At 40.1% G+C, this 17,311-nt stretch overlaps 1 long non-coding RNA gene across 2 annotated transcripts in view; it reads left to right on the top strand.

The window, feature by feature from the left end:
* Positions 1-16,680, top strand: part of LOC129550525 (uncharacterized) — a 110,049-nt gene extending 93,369 nt beyond the window's left edge. For both annotated transcript variants that reach the window (XR_008684849.2, XR_008684848.2), the window contains exons 2-4: positions 13,080-13,221; positions 14,863-15,011; positions 16,196-16,680. This is a non-coding gene — a long non-coding RNA (uncharacterized LOC129550525). The remainder of the gene's footprint in view (positions 1-13,079; positions 13,222-14,862; positions 15,012-16,195) is intronic.
* The last annotated feature ends 631 nt before the right edge of the window (positions 16,681-17,311 follow it).

Below are 17,311 nucleotides of genomic sequence, written 5' to 3'. Positions count from 1 at the left end.
GCTGATCTAAATAACATTTTGGAGTAAATGCATATGGAGTGAACTGTCTTTTATGGTTCCTCATCCACTGATTCTTCCTGCTGGTGTGAGGGCTGTTCAAAATAGCACTTCACTTTTTGGTTTATTTATTAAGATCCTGCACTCAACTATAAGAAATTAGCCTCCTAGAGATGAATCGCTTTCTATACAGCAAAGAAGAAATCTGTTCCTAACGCAAAGATGAGAACCCTGCATACATTCCCTAGGCAGACAATAAAGGATCAGATAGATTTATTGCATAGCCTACTCCCCGTGTGAAATAGGGCAGCTGGGTGTTTAAGTAATGTGCACTGTAGCATCTGAAAGAGTGATCTCCTGGCTACCCGTTAGACATGGGGGACGCCTGAGACGGAAACATGATGGGTTTGGGGGTGAACGTTTAAACTCAAAGCTCTTTAGTAATTGAGAAATGGAATGGATTGAAGAAAAGTGTCCCCGCCTCATGCAGGATATTCTGAAAGCTGATAGCATAACTGCAAAGGAAGAGACATTCAGAGACCCTAGTCAAGCCTTGTTTCAGATATGTTAAAATCACCCTGCTGCGAGTCACAGCCTTCACTTTATTTATCTGCAGAATGCTCTGGCAGTGGGAACATCTCTCTTCCCTCGTGTTCTCCTCCAGGGTACTGGCAGCAGCTTTACTGCATCGGAATGTTCAAAGACCTCCCTGCCCCCTACCCATTCCATTTCTAGGGAGCAAATACTAGTCAGACTTTAAGTGTTTAAACAAAAATAAACTCCTCAGTAAAGGCTGCCTCAAGGACACAGGTGTACTGATTTATGGTTGGCTGGCTTGCCTAAGTGATGCTGTCTATAAGCCCCAAGGGGCCAGATAGGGGCAAAGAGAACTGGCCTTGCCTCTCTACCCTCTCATTCGCTTTTTCATCTTTTTTCTTAGCTGCTTTATTAACTGAGTAGAAAGGCACAAAAGCATCTACCCATATTTAGAAAAGCTCATACATGGTTCACATTATGCCCCATGAGGAGGGTGTACCTGTATGTGTATATATTAACGTGAGTGTGTGCTTAGTCACAGTCACGTCCAAATCTTTGCAACCCCATGGAACACAGCACACCAGGCTTCCCTGTCCTTCTCTATCTCCCAGAATTTGTTCAAACTCATGCCCTTTGAGTCAATGAAGCCATCCAACCATCTCATTCTCTGTCACCCCCTTCTCCTCCTGCCCTCAATCTTTCCCAGCATCAGGATCTTTTCCAATGAATCGGCTCTTCGCATCAGGTGGCCAAAGTATTGGAGCTTCAGCTTCAGCAACAGTCCTTCCAGTGGATATTCAGAGTTGATTTGCTTTAGGATTGACTGGTTTGACCTCCTTACAGTCCAAGGGACTCTCAAGAGTCATCTGCAGCCTCATTGTCTGGAAACATCAATTCTTCAGCACTCAGCCTACTTTATGGTCCAACTTGCACATTTGTACATGACTACTGGAAAAACCATACCTTTGATTATGCGGACCTTTGTCAGCAAAGTGATATCTCTATTTTTTAATACACTGTCTAGATTTGTCATAGCTTTTCCTCAAGCAGCAAGCATCTTTTAATTTCATGTCTGCAGTCACCATCTGCAGTGATTTTGGAGTCCAAAAAGAATGAAGTTTCTCACTGTTTCCATTGTTTCCCCATCTATTTGCCATTAAGTGATGGGACCGAATGCCATGATCTTAGTTTTCTGAGTGTTGAGTTTTAAGCCAGCTCTTTCACACTTTCACTCTGCTCTTTCACTTTTTTTTTAAATAAAGAGACTGTTTAGTTCCTCTTTATTTTCTGCCGTTAGAGGGGTATCATCTGCAATCTGAAGTTAGTGATATTTCTCCTGGACATCTTGATTCCTGCTTGAGCTTCATCCAGCCCAGCATTTCTCATGATGTACTCTGCATATAAGTTAAATAAGCCAGATAACAATATACAGCCTTGACATACTCTTTTCCCAATTTTGAACCAATTCATTGTTCTGTGTCCAAGTAACTGTTGCTACTTGGCCTGCATACAGGCTTCTCAGGAGGCAGGTAAGGTGGTCTGGTAGTCTCTTCTGTTTAAGAATTTTCCAAAGCTTATTGTGATCCACACAGTCAAAGGCTTTAACATAGTCAATGAAGCAGAAGTAGATGTTTTTCTGGAATTCTCTAGCTTTTTCTATGATCCAACAGATGTTGACAGTTTGATCTCCGGTTCTTCTGCCTTTTCTAAATCCAGCCTGTACATCTGGAAGTACATGTTGAAGCCTAGCTTGGAGGATTTTGAGCATGTGAAATAAGTACAATTGTGCAGTATGAATATATGTATAATCACTTCATTCACCTAAGCGGTTTTTAATCTGTTCACATACAGTCAGGGGAAAACTTGTTAAGTAAGCATTAGTTTTGGGCCTGACTCCTAATACCTACTTTTCATAATACCGCAACAATTCTTTGAGAAACGCTGAGCAGTGACTATGGTCACAAAACTCTTTGGTCTCTTAGTATACAGCCCCATCCTCTTAACCTGAATAGATTCACCTGCTTCCTTACCCTTAAGTAGCCTTTTCCCCTCTTACCTTCCCTGTTGAATCTCAACAAATTTGTGATCCATTGCTAGAGGTTTGGTAGCTGACTGGCCAGTTCATGAGGTGAGTGAGTTATGAAGCAACCACACATATTAATGCAAGATCTCCACCAGGTAGTGGGGAGGCTGGTTCAAGAAGTTGCCATTTCCTGTGCTCATGGAATTTCAATATGTGAGTTACCATCAGCTGCGCCCCAGACCTGGATTAACCTGTGTCTTTGAAAGGGCATGAAGTGATTTTTCAGAGTGACTGGCTCTCCAACCAAAGAGAGTCTGTATTCTAGAATTTTTGTCACAAACCTAGATGAAAGCTCCTCTTGGAGACAGAAGACCCTCTGTTTCCTGTAGCAAGTAATGTTATCCTGCTGGGCAGCCAATACACCCAGCGGACTTTCAGAGGATCTGAATGCTCATCAAACCTCCTTGACCAGTGACAAATACCAGGCTATGTGAGAGAGGTTATGTTAAATGATTTAATAAGTGGATTTCTTCTCTGTAGCATTTTATTTTTAATAGTAGTACCTCAGCAAGAAGAACATCTCCTGAATTCTGTAGTTCAATAGAAACTATATTTATGACTGTACTTGTCAAACTCCAAAAATATTCAAAATTGATGCTCTCCATCACTCTTCATTTGAGATGAAAATTTGCCTTTCTTTGCTCTTATCAAAAGGATAATTCCTCATATTTTTTTTTCCAATTAAGTTTTTGCCTTTACTCTAGCTGAACATCTTCCCCCTTTTATTCTGTTATTATTCAAGGTTACCTCAGCCTTTCCTCAACCCATCTTCTGCCTAACTTAACTGTGCTGTGAATGTATTTGCAGCTTTTTGTAAAGAAAAGAACGTGGGCTTAGAGAGAGAGTGAGGGCAGGTTAGCCAATTCTGCCCCGTTCAGAGGGCAAGACTCACCTTTCTCAGTCTCAGATCCATTATCTGCAAATAAGGGTAATAATCCAAGACTTTCTCAGCCTGTTTTAAGGATTAAATGAGATAATGCATAAGGCCTTCATCCTTTGTCTGATTCGAGTAGATCCTCCCTATTTTTAGTTCACATCAGCTCTTTTTTCCTTTTTCTCCATTTTAGATTAGACTTTTCTCCATTAGTTGAAATTCACAGAATCGAATATAATTGCAGATTTTGCTATTTATATAACTTTAAATAAACTATATTTGAATAGACTGTGGTATTTAAAACAGATCTACTGTAGTTTCTTCAAAGCATCCCTTTTCTGAAATTTTTTCTTGGAAGCCTAGAGGTGTAAGGTTAAGATCCTGTTTATAATAATAACTTCTTAGTCAAGTGTGATGCAGTTAATAACTATAGTAATCTACTCTCTGCACTGTGGTCAGAAACCAGAGTAATTTTTCTAAGGAGTGAGTCTGACAGGGCCATTTCCCTCCTCCTTCTCCTGGCTCCTTAAGCTGATTTCCCAGGTCTTTCAGACTTGGGTCCTTCTCTCTCCACTGTCTTCCTCCCACTCCCCTCTCCCCATCGCCTAACACAGGGCTCTACACACAGCAGGTAAACCACAGCTGTAAGCTGAATGAATAAGTACATGAAGGAATCACGAAGAACAAGGAGGTCTCATATTCCATAGCTTTTATTAAGCTGTAGGGTTCAACAGGTGATGGCCATGTTGCTGCAAAAAAATTCATTTATTAATTTAAAATATATATCTCTATTTCGCTGCCATCAAAGAAAGACGTAATTGGGAAATTCAATCACAGTGTTTGGATTTTTTAAAATATTTATTCTGCTGCATTGGGTCTTAGCTGTGGCACATGGGATCTTCAGTTGTGGCCTGTGAACTTCCTAGTTGCAGCATGTGGGATCTAGTTCCCTGACCAGGGGTGGGACCTGGGTCTCCTGCATTGGGAGTGTGGAGGCTTAGCCACTGAATTTTTTTTTTTTTAGGTAATTTTTTTCCCCATGGGAATTTTCAATTTTGTTACTTATGTGTCTGGTGTATTTTTTTGGAAGACAAACCTCTTTTCTATAGTTTACAGCAGATGTCAGTGTTAAGTGGAAATCAATTATGTTAACATATGTGCATATGTATTAAACGTGTGAAAATAGTAAGGATGGAGAGAGAGCAGTGCCTCTGTTTTCTCAAGTGTTTTCATAAACTTCCGACCCTTCAAAACAGTGGAAAAGAAATGTGCTGAGAAATAAAAATTTTTGATCACAAATTAAATTTGCTTTTATGCTGGAACTGCTCACATGTAGATCATTTTTCCGGAGGAGGGGGCAGACAATAAATGTGATATTTAAGTAAATTATGTAGTTTGTAAGAAGAAACAGACTTAGGAATGGGAGAAAAGAACAAAGCAGGTGAGAAGAAATCCGGAATGGGGGGGTAGAGGGAAGGCAGGATGTACTTGGGTCAGGGTAGGACCCGTTTGTAGGGTTGCCAGATTTAAAAGAAAATAAAACAAAAGGATATACAGTTAAATGTGAATTTCAGATAAACATGGAAGTATTGGGTACTTAAGAGGCTATTTATTACTTACCTGAAATTAACATTTAAATGCTTCCTGGTGTTTTTTCTGGCATGTCAGTGTCCTTGAGAGTGAGGTTTGAGCAAATAGGGGCAGGGCATGTGGGACAGTCATCTGAAGAATGTTCTAGGCCGGGAGGTAGGCGTTTGGTGAGTGTACTGGGGCAGCGAGGCAGCAGGTGTGTTTGGACCAAGGGGTGGAGCGGAGATGGTCAGAGAAGGAAGAAGGCAGGCAGATCCTGCAGATTCTCCCTTGAGTGAACTAAGAATCCACTGTAGGGCTCTAAGCAAAGAAGTGGCTTATGTGAACTGATGTGGTCACCCTGCTGATGTGATCACTCTGGTGATGTGATCTGAGTGATCACTCTGGCTGCTGGGTTGAAAACAGAAACTGAAGTGCTGGGGCAGAGGCAGGGAGACCCCCCAGGGGGTTTCGCTGTTAGCCAGGGGCTCGGTGCGATGGTGGCTCAGGCTGGGGTGTACTGGTGAAGTGAAGGGAAATGGTTGGATCTTGAATATGTTGTGAAGAAGCAACAGAATTTTCGACAAACTGAATGTGGGAGATTAAAAAAGAAAAAAAGAGTTAAAGGTGGTTTTTGAGCTGAGGGCCTGGAAAGGCGGGAGTGGCCACTGCTGAGATGGGAAGGATGTGATGGAAGGGGTCAGAGGAAAAGATCAGGAGTCTAGTTTCTGAGTCTGGTGAGAGACTCAGGACGGCTAAGCAGTGGGACTGGTGGGACTCGATCACGCCATGGGCAGAGGAGTCTGGTCTGGGCAGGTGATGTCAATTTTGCACTCTGTATAATCTCTGTGTATAATAAATCAGCATTTCCAAGGAAAAATGGCTTGTCACCATCCTCTTGAGGAAATTTGTCTTCCTTCCTTGTAGTTTTAGTTAGGAAATATCTTGTTTTCTGAACCCGTTGCTTTCTTTAGTTCCTATCACCCAACCTTCACTTTTGAAAAAGAGGAGTCAAGTGTGACAGATTTAAAACATTTTATCACTTTTTACCCTCCTAAAATCCAGGAAAGTAGGAAGAGTCGTTTTTCCTATACAGTGAGCCTTCCAGTGAGATTTTTGTCAAATGTGTCCTCTAGGATCCCATTAAGGTTTTCTTGTTTTTTCTTTATTTGACTTTTGGGTCTTTCTGAATCAAGATGTAACCAGTGAACCAGTGAAGTTTCTCAGTCAAGTCTGACTTTTTGCAATCCCATGGACTGTAGCCTACCAGGCTCCTCCATCCATGGAATTTTCCAGGCAAGAGTACTGGAATGGGTTGCCATTTCCTTCTCCAGGGGATCTTCCTGACCTAGGGAAAGAACCCAGGTCTCCCACATTGCAGGCAGACACTTTACCATCTGAGCCACCAGGGAAGCCTAGATATAACTGGGATTTAAATTCACACACATACCTAGGCCAAGGCTTGCTGCATTCCGAGTTTATATGGAATATGTAGCAACTTCTAATAAGGAGAAGGTGATAGCAACATTTGAAAAGGAAGCATTTTGAACCTAATATATACAAAGTACCTAGGTTTCAGGGATCTAATAGCTGGGGCTAGATTGGAGAGGATATGGCCTTAAAGAAGACACTATATTAGAATTTATTCAGAAGAGAAATTCTGAATTTTTTTTAATCAATCTTTTAAAGGGTTTCTAGAGTGTCATAATTTTAAGTTGCATGAAACTTTGTTCAATTACTCTAAAACCTTTGGATTAGGAATGAATTAATTTGGTTTTAATCTTGATTCTGTGACTACTTGGTTATGAAATCCTTGGGGCAAATCTTTTAACTTTCAACAATCCCAGTTCTAAAAAATGAAGAATCAAACCTCATGTTATTCCTTTCTAGAGTAAGAATGTGGTACAATTCAGATTACTGTATGAGAAGGTACTTTAAAAACATAAATTAATGGGATTACTTCCCTCATGTCAGCAGTATTATTTAATATAAGAATAATCCTTTCTATTCGATCATTGACATAAACTTAAAATTTGGCTTGTTGACACAATATAAAACAGAGTCAGGGACATATTTTTATTTCTTGAGGGAAGAAAATGTTCCTTCAGTAATGGTGTTTAACTGATGAAATGAATAAGAGTTTAAAATCTTATTATTTCCCACTTAAAGTTTCAGGTTTGAAATTATTTTTCTGAGAGCAAGCAATTGTAAGAAAGACTTAATGGAGACATAGGCACCTCCCAACACTGATCTTGTTTTCCAGCATAGTCACATGGAAACATTAAAAACAAATTTCTTGATCAATTTGTTTAACACAGGGATTTTAATTTCCCATTTACGTCACTGCCTGTATGTCCCTGAGCTTTACACAATACTTGTTGTCTATTTGGTTTGTTCATTTATTTTTTTTTTAGCTAAGAGTAGAGAACATTTGGCATGTGGGTGCTCAGTATTTTAAATTGAACTAAATTAGTCTAAGCCAGTTGTGCAAATGTAATTCCTTTTGCGAGTGATGGGTTTAGGAAGGTGTCTGTGTTGCAGTTCTGGTCAATGAAATGGAAAAAAGAGGAAGTCTCAGAAAAAAGAGACACTTGAGTGTCAGAAGACAACATCTTCTGCTGTCCTACCTACATTGTTTTTCCTGGATGTGATGCCTGTAAGTGTGGCAGCCTTCTTGCCCCCGTGAAGGCTTATGGATGACAGAGCAGAAAGATGGGAAGAACCTGTCCCTTTAATGAAACTAATGGATTAACCAATCTTGGACTTCTCTTTTTGTGCAATAACAAATGTCTCATTGTTTAAGCCAGTTGAGTAAAAGTTTTCTGTAATTTGTATACAAAAGCAGCATAATAGATACACAAATCCTAACGATTAGCTTTTCTGGTTATTTTCATTCTCTTGATCATGTTAGTTATGCTTCTTGGCATTCCAGATCCCCTCAGTTTTCTTGAAAAGAAGTAACTGGGCTGTTGTTGATGCAGTGTATAAGGACATATACTGCTTAAGGCTTCTGAGGGCAGCAGTTCTACCTGTTTTGTGCCTCACTATAAACCCAGGCCCTTTTTAGTGCTTGTTTTTTAATACAAGTTGAGTGAATAAATGAATTTTCCACAGTTCCTTTTATATCATAATGTTATATTAGGCTGATCATCTCAGGCAAGAGAATAAAGTGAACACAATGTCTTTTCAATTCCTTCTTTTTCTGATTTTGTTTATAAAGGCAAATAAAAGTAGAGGCCATGACTTTTCAAGCATCAGTCATGGTTTCCCACCCCCCCACCAGATTTGTTAATTGGCACAAGAGGTCATCTATACTTGTCTTTCTATTGAAACAGATAAAATGAGATCACAATTCCAAGAACAAGGGATAAAAAAGAGGTGGTAATAGAAGCTGTTTAATAGGCTGCCATATGAAGGCTGAAGTTCTTTAGCAACAGTGAATTTAAAAGGATATTTCCCATGCCGTTAAGCTCTAAATGTTTAAATTGACTAGAGTGGTACAAGAAGAAACAGAATTTTCACAGTTAAAAATTGAGCGTATGTTTTATGCTTGGTTAAACTTTCCTGTAAACCACTTGAAATATCTGGTTCTACCTATATTAGATAACTGGTTAACTTACATCCCTCTTTTAAAATTATATTCCAGCGTATCTCTAGGGTAGCTTGTTTTCCAAAGTTGGAAGCTATGTGTTTTGGAAACCTACCCATGCCAGAGGCTGCCACACATAATTCAGGGTATCAGCCAAGACACGAAAAGAGCGGAAGCAATTTCAGTTCATTTCAGTTCAGACACTTTAACCTTTGAGCCACCAGGGAAGCCCCTTTTTCACTTTTCACTTTCAGTTCAGTCAGTCAGTCGTGTCTGACTCTGCGACCCCATGAATCACAGCACGCCAGGCCTCCCTGTATATCACCAACTCCCAGAGTTCACTCAAACTCATGTCCATCGAGTTGGTGATGCCATCCAGCCATCTCATTCTCTGTCGTCCCCTTCTCCTCCTGCCCCCAATCTCTCCCAACATCAGAGTCTTTTTCCAGTGAGTCAACTCTTCGCATGAGGTGGCCAAAGTATTCAGCTTTAGCATCAGTCCTTCCATTGAGCACCCAGGACTGATCTCCTTTAGGATGGACTGGTTGGATCTCCTTGCAGTATAAGGGACTCTCAAGAGTCTTCTCCAGCACTACAGCATCAATTCTTCGGCGATCAGCTTTCTTCACAGTCCTTCTCTCACATCCATACATGACCACTGGAAAAATGATAGCCTTGACTAGATGGACCTTTGTTGGCAAAGTAATGTCTCTGCTTTTTAATATGTTATCTAGGTTGGTCATAACTTTCCTTCCAAGGAGTAAGCATCTTTTAATTTCATGGCTGCAATCAGCATCCGCAGTGATGGGAAATGAACATATAAACTCCAGTCTATTCATATATTTGAAATGTTAATTAACAGTTAAAATAGATAAAGTAGTACTCTTGCCTAGAAAATCCCATGGACGGAGGAGCCTGGTAGGCTGCAGTCCATGGGGTCGCTATGAGTCAGACATGACTGAACGACTTCACTTTCATTTTTCACTTTCACACATTGGAGAAGGAAATGGCAACCCACTCCAGTGTTCTTGCCTGGAGAATCCCAGGGACAGGGAAGCCTTGTGGGCTGCCGTCTATGGGGTCACACAGAGTCGGACACAACTGAAGTGACTTAGCAGCAGCAGCAGCAGATATGCATTAGTCAATATGGTTAAAGCTCAAAACTGTGTTCAGTGAAAACTAGCAAGTTTTAAGTAGGATACGATTAACATAACATGCTAAAAACAAATCAGTATTTTTAAAATATCATGAAAATGATGCATACCAACTTTAGGATTGTGGCACCCTCTGTGAGAGAGAGAGATTGATTTGATTTTCACTATATCTCTACCTGGCCTTTTCCTTTAAAAGTAAAAACTTTAAGTAAGTATGGCAAATGTTAACTCCTGTTAATTCTGAGTAGTGGGAAATGATTCATATATTATTGTCTGTATTTTTCTGTATGTTTGAAATAGTTCATACTTTTTTTTAAAAAAGTGGTTAATTTCACAATTTTGGAATGACAAAGAACTATTATTATCTTAACCCCTTCTGTTTGATAGTCTAAACTTATATCAATATTAAAACTTTCTTGTAACTTAGAAAATTTTTTCTAATGGTTTGTAGCAGTGTAGATTAAGGCCATCCCAGAAAGGCCACTTAAAGACACGAAAATAGTACTTAGAATAAATCAAACTTCTCAGCCAGTTCTGTGCTTACCAGGAAGTACAAGTTATAAAAAATAAGTAAAGAACATTTGAAGTGTTTTGTCCTACAAGGATGGGTTGTTTTTTAAAGTATCCCAGCTTTTTCCACAGAGAAAGCAGTTTGCCAGCAACTTAAATGTTTACTTTTTTTAAAAAACAGAAGCATGTCAGTACTTTGCAGTCCAAGGATTTTCTCATGGTTTTATTCATTCCTCTTGACTAAAGTTTCCTAGAGAAAGTATGTGGGAAAGTGACCTCATGTGTTTAAATTTCTTGGAACCATTTAAAAAACAATCTTGTAAAGTGATTTTATATTCTTATCTAAATATATGATTACTTTTTTTGCTTTGGTACTATTATAAAGTTACCATTAGGCATATGAATTTTACAAAGCCCTTCATATTTGAAAAATATATCTTAACCAGGAAAAATACCATTTGCATTGATTAATCTTAAAATTTAACAATATATATTTACATCACTTTATGAATAATTTTACAGAAGTATAAAGGCATGGCCTAATTAGAACTTTGAAAATTTAAGCATAGTGAACACAATTTTTCTTTCTTTTCTTTTTTTTGGCTTTGGAGTTATAGACCCTTAAAATGGACAGTATCAGTTGAAGGTAACTGACTGGTCATTACCTGCCATGCATGAATCTGGAAAATACCCATCTTATAAATAGTGACTCTAGATTTCAAATACATTTCAATTAGATGCTGGCTGATTGTTACTCTGATTCTTCTTGCATGTGTACTACCAAAATGCAATACATTAAAAAAACCTTGACATAATTTTTTGAAGAAGGATGGCAATTATTGGAAAGAAAAATTAATTTTTAGATTTATAGGTATGAATCATTAGAATGACAAGTCCAGTAATTTTTCATTTCTACATCATTTATTTATTTTTAGTCACATCTGTGTTGTTCTTCAGTCACTCAGTCACGTCCAGTTCTTTGCAACCCCATGGACTGCACCACGCCAGGCTTCCCCGTCCTTCACTATCTCCAGGAGTTTGCTCAGACTCATGTCCGTGGAGTCGATGATGCCATCCAACCATCTCATCCTCTGTTTTCTGTTACCCCTTCTTCTCCTGCCCTCAGTATTTCCCAGCATCAGAGTCTTTTCCAGTGAGTCAGGTCTGCATCAGGTGGCCAAAGTATTGGAGCTTTAGATTCAGCACCAGTCCTTCCAATGAATATTCAGGGTTGATTTCCTTTAGGATTGACTGGTTTGATCTCCTTGTTGTCCAAGGGACTCTCAACAGTCTTCTCCAGCACCACAATTCGAAAGCATTAATTCTTTGGTGCTCAGCTTTTTTTATGCCAACTCTCATATCTGTACATGACTACTGGAAAAACCATAGCTTTAACTATACGGACCTTTATCGGCAAAGTGATGTCTTTGCTTTTTAATATGCAGGATTAATAATCTGTCTGGGTTTGTCATAGCTTTTTTTCCAAGAACAAGCGTCTTTTGATTTCATGGGTGCAGTCACTGTCCAGTGATTTTGGAGCCCAAGAAAATGAAGTCTGTGTCTGTGTTTAGCATTTTTCACCTGGGAGCTATATCAAGTAAATTTTGGTGGCTAAACATCAAAAACGGTGGATGAATACTCCCAAACTACCCACTTAGCAAAATTAGATGCTCCAAGTCCTTGTCTTAAATTATTGCATAATGAAGCCCTTCCTGTTGAGTAAGTGGGTGAGAATACCATATTTCCTTGTTGTTCTTAGAAATATCTGACTCACTCATCTATTCTTGAGTTTGAGAAAACTTATTTAGAATAGGCACCTGAAGGCTCATAGTCTGAGGTTTTGCCTCAATGATCACTTTCATCAACATCATTAAGATCTAGATAACCCTCTGTCTCTTTGCATCCACCTCTGATCCTCTTAATAACTGAAGATTCCTCTGTTGATTTTCTCCTATTCATATTTGTCATCATAGTCAAAATGAAATATTATAAACTCTCAACTGTGTTCTAGGCCATACCACCCTAAATGTGCCCAATCTCATCTAAACTCTCAACTGAATTCACTGAAGGCCTTAAAAAAAAAAAACTCAAAAGATGGTATCTTTCTAGAATTTTATATCTTCTTAAAAGATGATGTTAATACTGGGGGAAATGCAATATGGAAGCTAAGGATGATGTAATAGTGATCATCATTTACTGTAAAATAGTTACATGGGAATAATTGATTAGTAATAATTAATTCCTGAGATAATGAAAAAGTAAAATATTTTAAATGATGTAAGAAAAATTGAATAAAATTAAAGCACTGAGATCCCATAATGTATCTTAGAGTAATAAAAGGGTCCAGTGGATTCTCATGGGGACTGAAAGATATAATGGATTGTATCCTATTTATAAAAAATAAATTTTCTCTTTATCCCTGGGAGAAAAATTAAGAAAAACTAAAAGTCATGAAATATCAATCCTTACAAATAGTTGCTCAAAAGAAACCAAAAAGCTACATTTTTGTCTGGTGACCCCAACTAGTATCTCTAGGATTAACAATCATAAAATGTTTTCAGTTAGATAAGAAATATCTCTTAAAGAGCTAAAAACTTTATAATGTGGCAGAAATCACAGGTGCAGAGTTCTGAGTCCATGTTTTCTTTCCCCATAAGGCCTGGCAAGTGTGTTTGTTCTTAGAGATCCTAATACTCAAACCAAAAAAAAACTGGTCCAGGGTGGATAGCTGACCAACTTGAGAATGTGAACTCCTTTTTTTCCCAGGTTTTGAATCATAAGAAACAAACCCAGGACACTGGAACCAAAGGGCTGGGTCAAAGCTAACAGCACCATGGAGCTCAAAGACTCGAACAAATCCAGTTTGCAAAGACATCTTTGAAGCCAAACTTCAAACGGAGCAAAGCCGGTATGCAGAATCCAGAGAACAGGCCCCTGTGAGGAAGAGAGGGTGACCAATCCTGGGTGGACTTCCTGCAGTTTGAATTATTCACATTCTTTATAACCACACCCTTTTACTTAAGTCAGAATTGGTTTTCTGTTTCTTGGAAACAACGAAATCCCTAAAACAGAAATCAGTGCCAGGAATAGGATTGTATTAGGCTCTGAGTGAAAAATGTAGAACTATCTGTGGAGTGGAGGCAGAAGGGTGGGGTAAAGGCACGGGTGCAGAGATTCCCCAGTCCCATAGAAATTGGGTGGCATAGAGGTAAGAGGTGGTGAGATGCCTTAACAACTGCCCCAACTCTCTTGAGCCCAAGCCACATGTCACTAAAGCCAAAGCCTCAGATCTAAGTTCTTGGATGTTGAAATGTGGGAATGTGTTAATTCCCTATGGATGTAAAAGTCAGTGGCAAGGAGTTCTCAGTACCAGGTTGTTTGGCTAAAAGTATATTGAAAAAAGCAGGTAATTATGTATCTATATTTCATCTTATTTGCTGCTTAGATTGTTAAAGATAAGATCCAGATATTATTCATTAATTTGGAAAAACTCAGGGCTCGAGAGACTGGCAGTTGAAAGGACAAAAGCTAGCAATAGCTAGACTGGTTGAAGAAGCTTAGCCTTTTTCCACAGGATGAGCTTGCCTATCAACCCCACGGCCCCCGTTCCCAATCTCCAGTAAAACATGTTCCTAGACTGGAATGTAACTGTGGAGGGGGTTTTAAGGGTAGACTAGGGAAGAAGTGCTTCCTGTCCTATAGTCCTTTCAGGTCACTTTTCCTCCTTTATTCTCTTGAGGACAGAGCCATTAAGAATAATGGGGTCTAAGAAGAGCTGAATAGCAAAAATCCTGAAGGAATGGTCATTAGGTGGCCTGGTGATTAAGGGTGCAAGCTTACTCTACCCCCTAGTCCCCTCAGAAATTCCTGGCATCACCTTTTAGTCAGTGACACACTCAAGAAAGACAATGATTAAAAGCCCACTAACTAACATACTGGGCTGTTACCACCAGAACTGTAGTCTTAAGCAGTTATACCAACTCATACCAACATGGTGCATCCTGGCCTCTTCTGGAGGCTCCAACTCAAGTAGAAAAGCATGCTGGCACCAGACAATACTTACTGGAGAGAGGAGGACTCTCTAAAGTCCTTCTGAAGAGCAGGTCTGAAGGACAATTGAAAAAGGAAATCCTTCTAATGGCCAGATCCTAGGACTGGCAGGTGTGAGTTAGGAACTTACTTTGCTAAGAGCCAAGAAACAGATTTAGGGTATTTATTTTAGGGGCAGACCAGTGATCAGTATATGACCCTATTTTCTAAGTTTCTTCCCCACCTCTTAAGTCATCCTCCTTTTTAAACTGATCCTTCTTGTTGAGGTTTCTCCTATTGTATTGCTGATGTAATGGTAGTAAAACGTTCCAATAAACCCAGAGGTGGTCATTCTGGCAGGATGGTGATTACGAACACCAGATAGAGACGGAAGGGCAGGCATTTGTTGCTGTTCCTGTAATACTGGATCACATTAGGCAAGATTATAGACATTAGTGGAAACAGCTCATCCACGTGCCATTCTTGGGAATGGTTTTAAAACCCCATTTTTTTTAACCAGGTGACCCCATTTTCAAGGCTTCCGCAAATGGTAGTGCAAGGTTGTGTGTACATGGCATATTCCTATGAAGAGGTCCTGCCCCATCGACCTGGCCACGACTGACTGAGACCCCTGATCCCTCTGACATTCAGCCCCTAAAGGACTTAAAGGTAAGAAACACAGAGCCAGGTAAGCAAGCAGCAGTCCATGGAATTGTGAGGCTCTATAGAGCTGGGCAGATGCTGATTGCAGCCATGAAATTAAAAGACGCTTACTTCTTGGAAGGAAAGTTATGACCAACCTTGATAATATATTAAAAAGGAGAGACATTACTTTGCCAACAAAGGTCCGTCTAGTCAAGGCTATGGTTTTTCCCGTGGTCATGTATGGATGTGAGAGTTGGACTGTGAAGAAAGCTGATCGCCGAAGAATTGATGCTTTTGAACTGTGGTGCTGGAGAAGACTCTTGAGAGTCCCTTGTACCGCAAGGAGATCCAACCAGTCCATTCTAAGGGAGATCAATCCTGGGTGTTTATTGGAAGGACTGATGCTAAAGCTGAAACTCCAATACTTTGGCCACCTCACGCGGCGAGTTGACTCACTGGAAAAGACTCTGATGCTGGGAGGGATTGGGGGCGGGAGGAGAAATGGACGACCGAGAATGAGATGGCTGGATGGCATCACTGACTCTGTGGACATGAGTCTGAGTGAACTCCGGGAGTTGGTGATGGACAGGGAGGCCTGGCGTGCTGTGATTCATGGGGTCGCGGAGAGTCGGACACGACTGAGTGACTGAACTGAACTGATAGAGCTGGGCTCAGAACATGCACCATGGAAGTTCAAAGGTCATGGGGACAGGCCTAACAGGTCACCCGTGTGAGGAAGCAGAAATGAAGAGGCCTTCAGGGGAACCAGTTTACAGAGAGAATAAAACAGATGCATAGGTGATTATGAGTAAGAGAATAGGAATGAGGAGGAGGAAAACAGAGGACAAGAGACAGAGTGGGAGAGCAAAGAGCAAGGAGGGCAGAGCCAGAGGCAGAACTAGACAAAGCCAGAGGCACAGTGAAAGAGATGAACGGATCCGCTGGTGGCTTTCTGGATGCCACAATGTCGAGCTATACTTCCTGTAATAAATTCCATATTTCTGATCCCTTTTAATAATTTTGCTTTACAAGCTTTTTTAGGCAGATTTCTGATTCTTAAACAACCAAACGATTCTTGAGCGAAGTATCTGCTCCTTGATTATAGCTGCTTAAAAAAAATTTTTTTTTAATTGAAGTATAGTGGATTTACAACATTGTATTCTGGGTGTACAGAATAGTGATCATCTGCAAATTATATTTCATTATAGGTTATCCTCAGATATGCAGATGACACCACCCTATGGCAGAAAGTGAAGAGTAACGCAAAAGCCTGTTGATGAAAGTGAAAGAGGAGAGTGAAAAGGTTGGCTTGAAGCTCAACATTCAGAAAACTAAGATCATGGCATCTAGTCCCATCACTTCATGGGAAATAGATGGGGGAACAGTGGAAACAGTGTCAGACTTTATTTTTTGGGGCTCCAAAATCACTGCGGATGCTGATTGCAGCCATGAAATTAAAAGACGCTTACTCCTTGGAAGGAAAGTTATGACCAACCTAGATAGCATATTAAGAAGCAGAGACATTACTTTGCCAACAAAGGTCCATCTAGTCAAGGCTATGGTTTTTCCCGTGGTCATGTATGGATGTGAGAGTTGGACTGTGAAGAAAGCTGAGCGCCGAAGAATTGATGCTTTTGAACTGTGGTGCTGGAGAAGACTCTTGAGAGTCCCTTGTACTGCAAGGAGATCCAACCAGTCCATCCTAAAGGAGATCAGTCCTGGGTGTTCATTGGAAGGACTGATGCTCAAGCTGAAACTCCAATACTTTGGCCACCTCATGCGACGAGTTGACTCACTGGAAAAGAGTCTGATGCTGGGAGGGATTGGGGGCGGGAGGAGAAGGGGACGACAGAGAATGAGATAGCTGAATGGCATCACCGACTCTGTGTACATGAGTTTGAGTGAACTCCGGGAGTTGGTGATGGACAGGGAGGCCTGGCGTGCTGTGATTCATGGGGTAGCAAAGAGTCGGACATGACTGAGTGACTGAACTGAACAGGTAATGGGTCTAGTTTCCCATGCTGTACAGGGAACTTATCCTTACTGCTTCTCTGTTTTACACATAGTAGTTCCCATCTGTTGTTAATCCCATAGCCTTAAATTGTCCCTTCTCACATCCCTCTCACCTTTGATAACTGCAGGTTTGTTTTCTAGGTCCATGAGTCTATATTCATTTATATATTTTTTAGATTTCATGTAAGTGATATAATAAGTATTTGTCTGTGTTTGACTTCACTGAGCATAATATTCTCTAGGTCTACTCATGTTGCTGCAAATGGCAGTTACTCCATTTTCTTAGGGCTAAGGAATATTCCACTGTATCC

This window comes from Moschus berezovskii, chromosome 21, assembly GCF_049115385.1.
Source record: "Moschus berezovskii isolate FMDL1 chromosome 21, NW_MosBer_1.0, whole genome shotgun sequence".
Lineage (NCBI taxonomy): Eukaryota > Metazoa > Chordata > Mammalia > Artiodactyla > Moschidae > Moschus > Moschus berezovskii.
The sequence above is the reverse complement of the archived record's forward strand: the minus strand, read 5'-3'. Positions and strand labels throughout refer to the sequence as shown.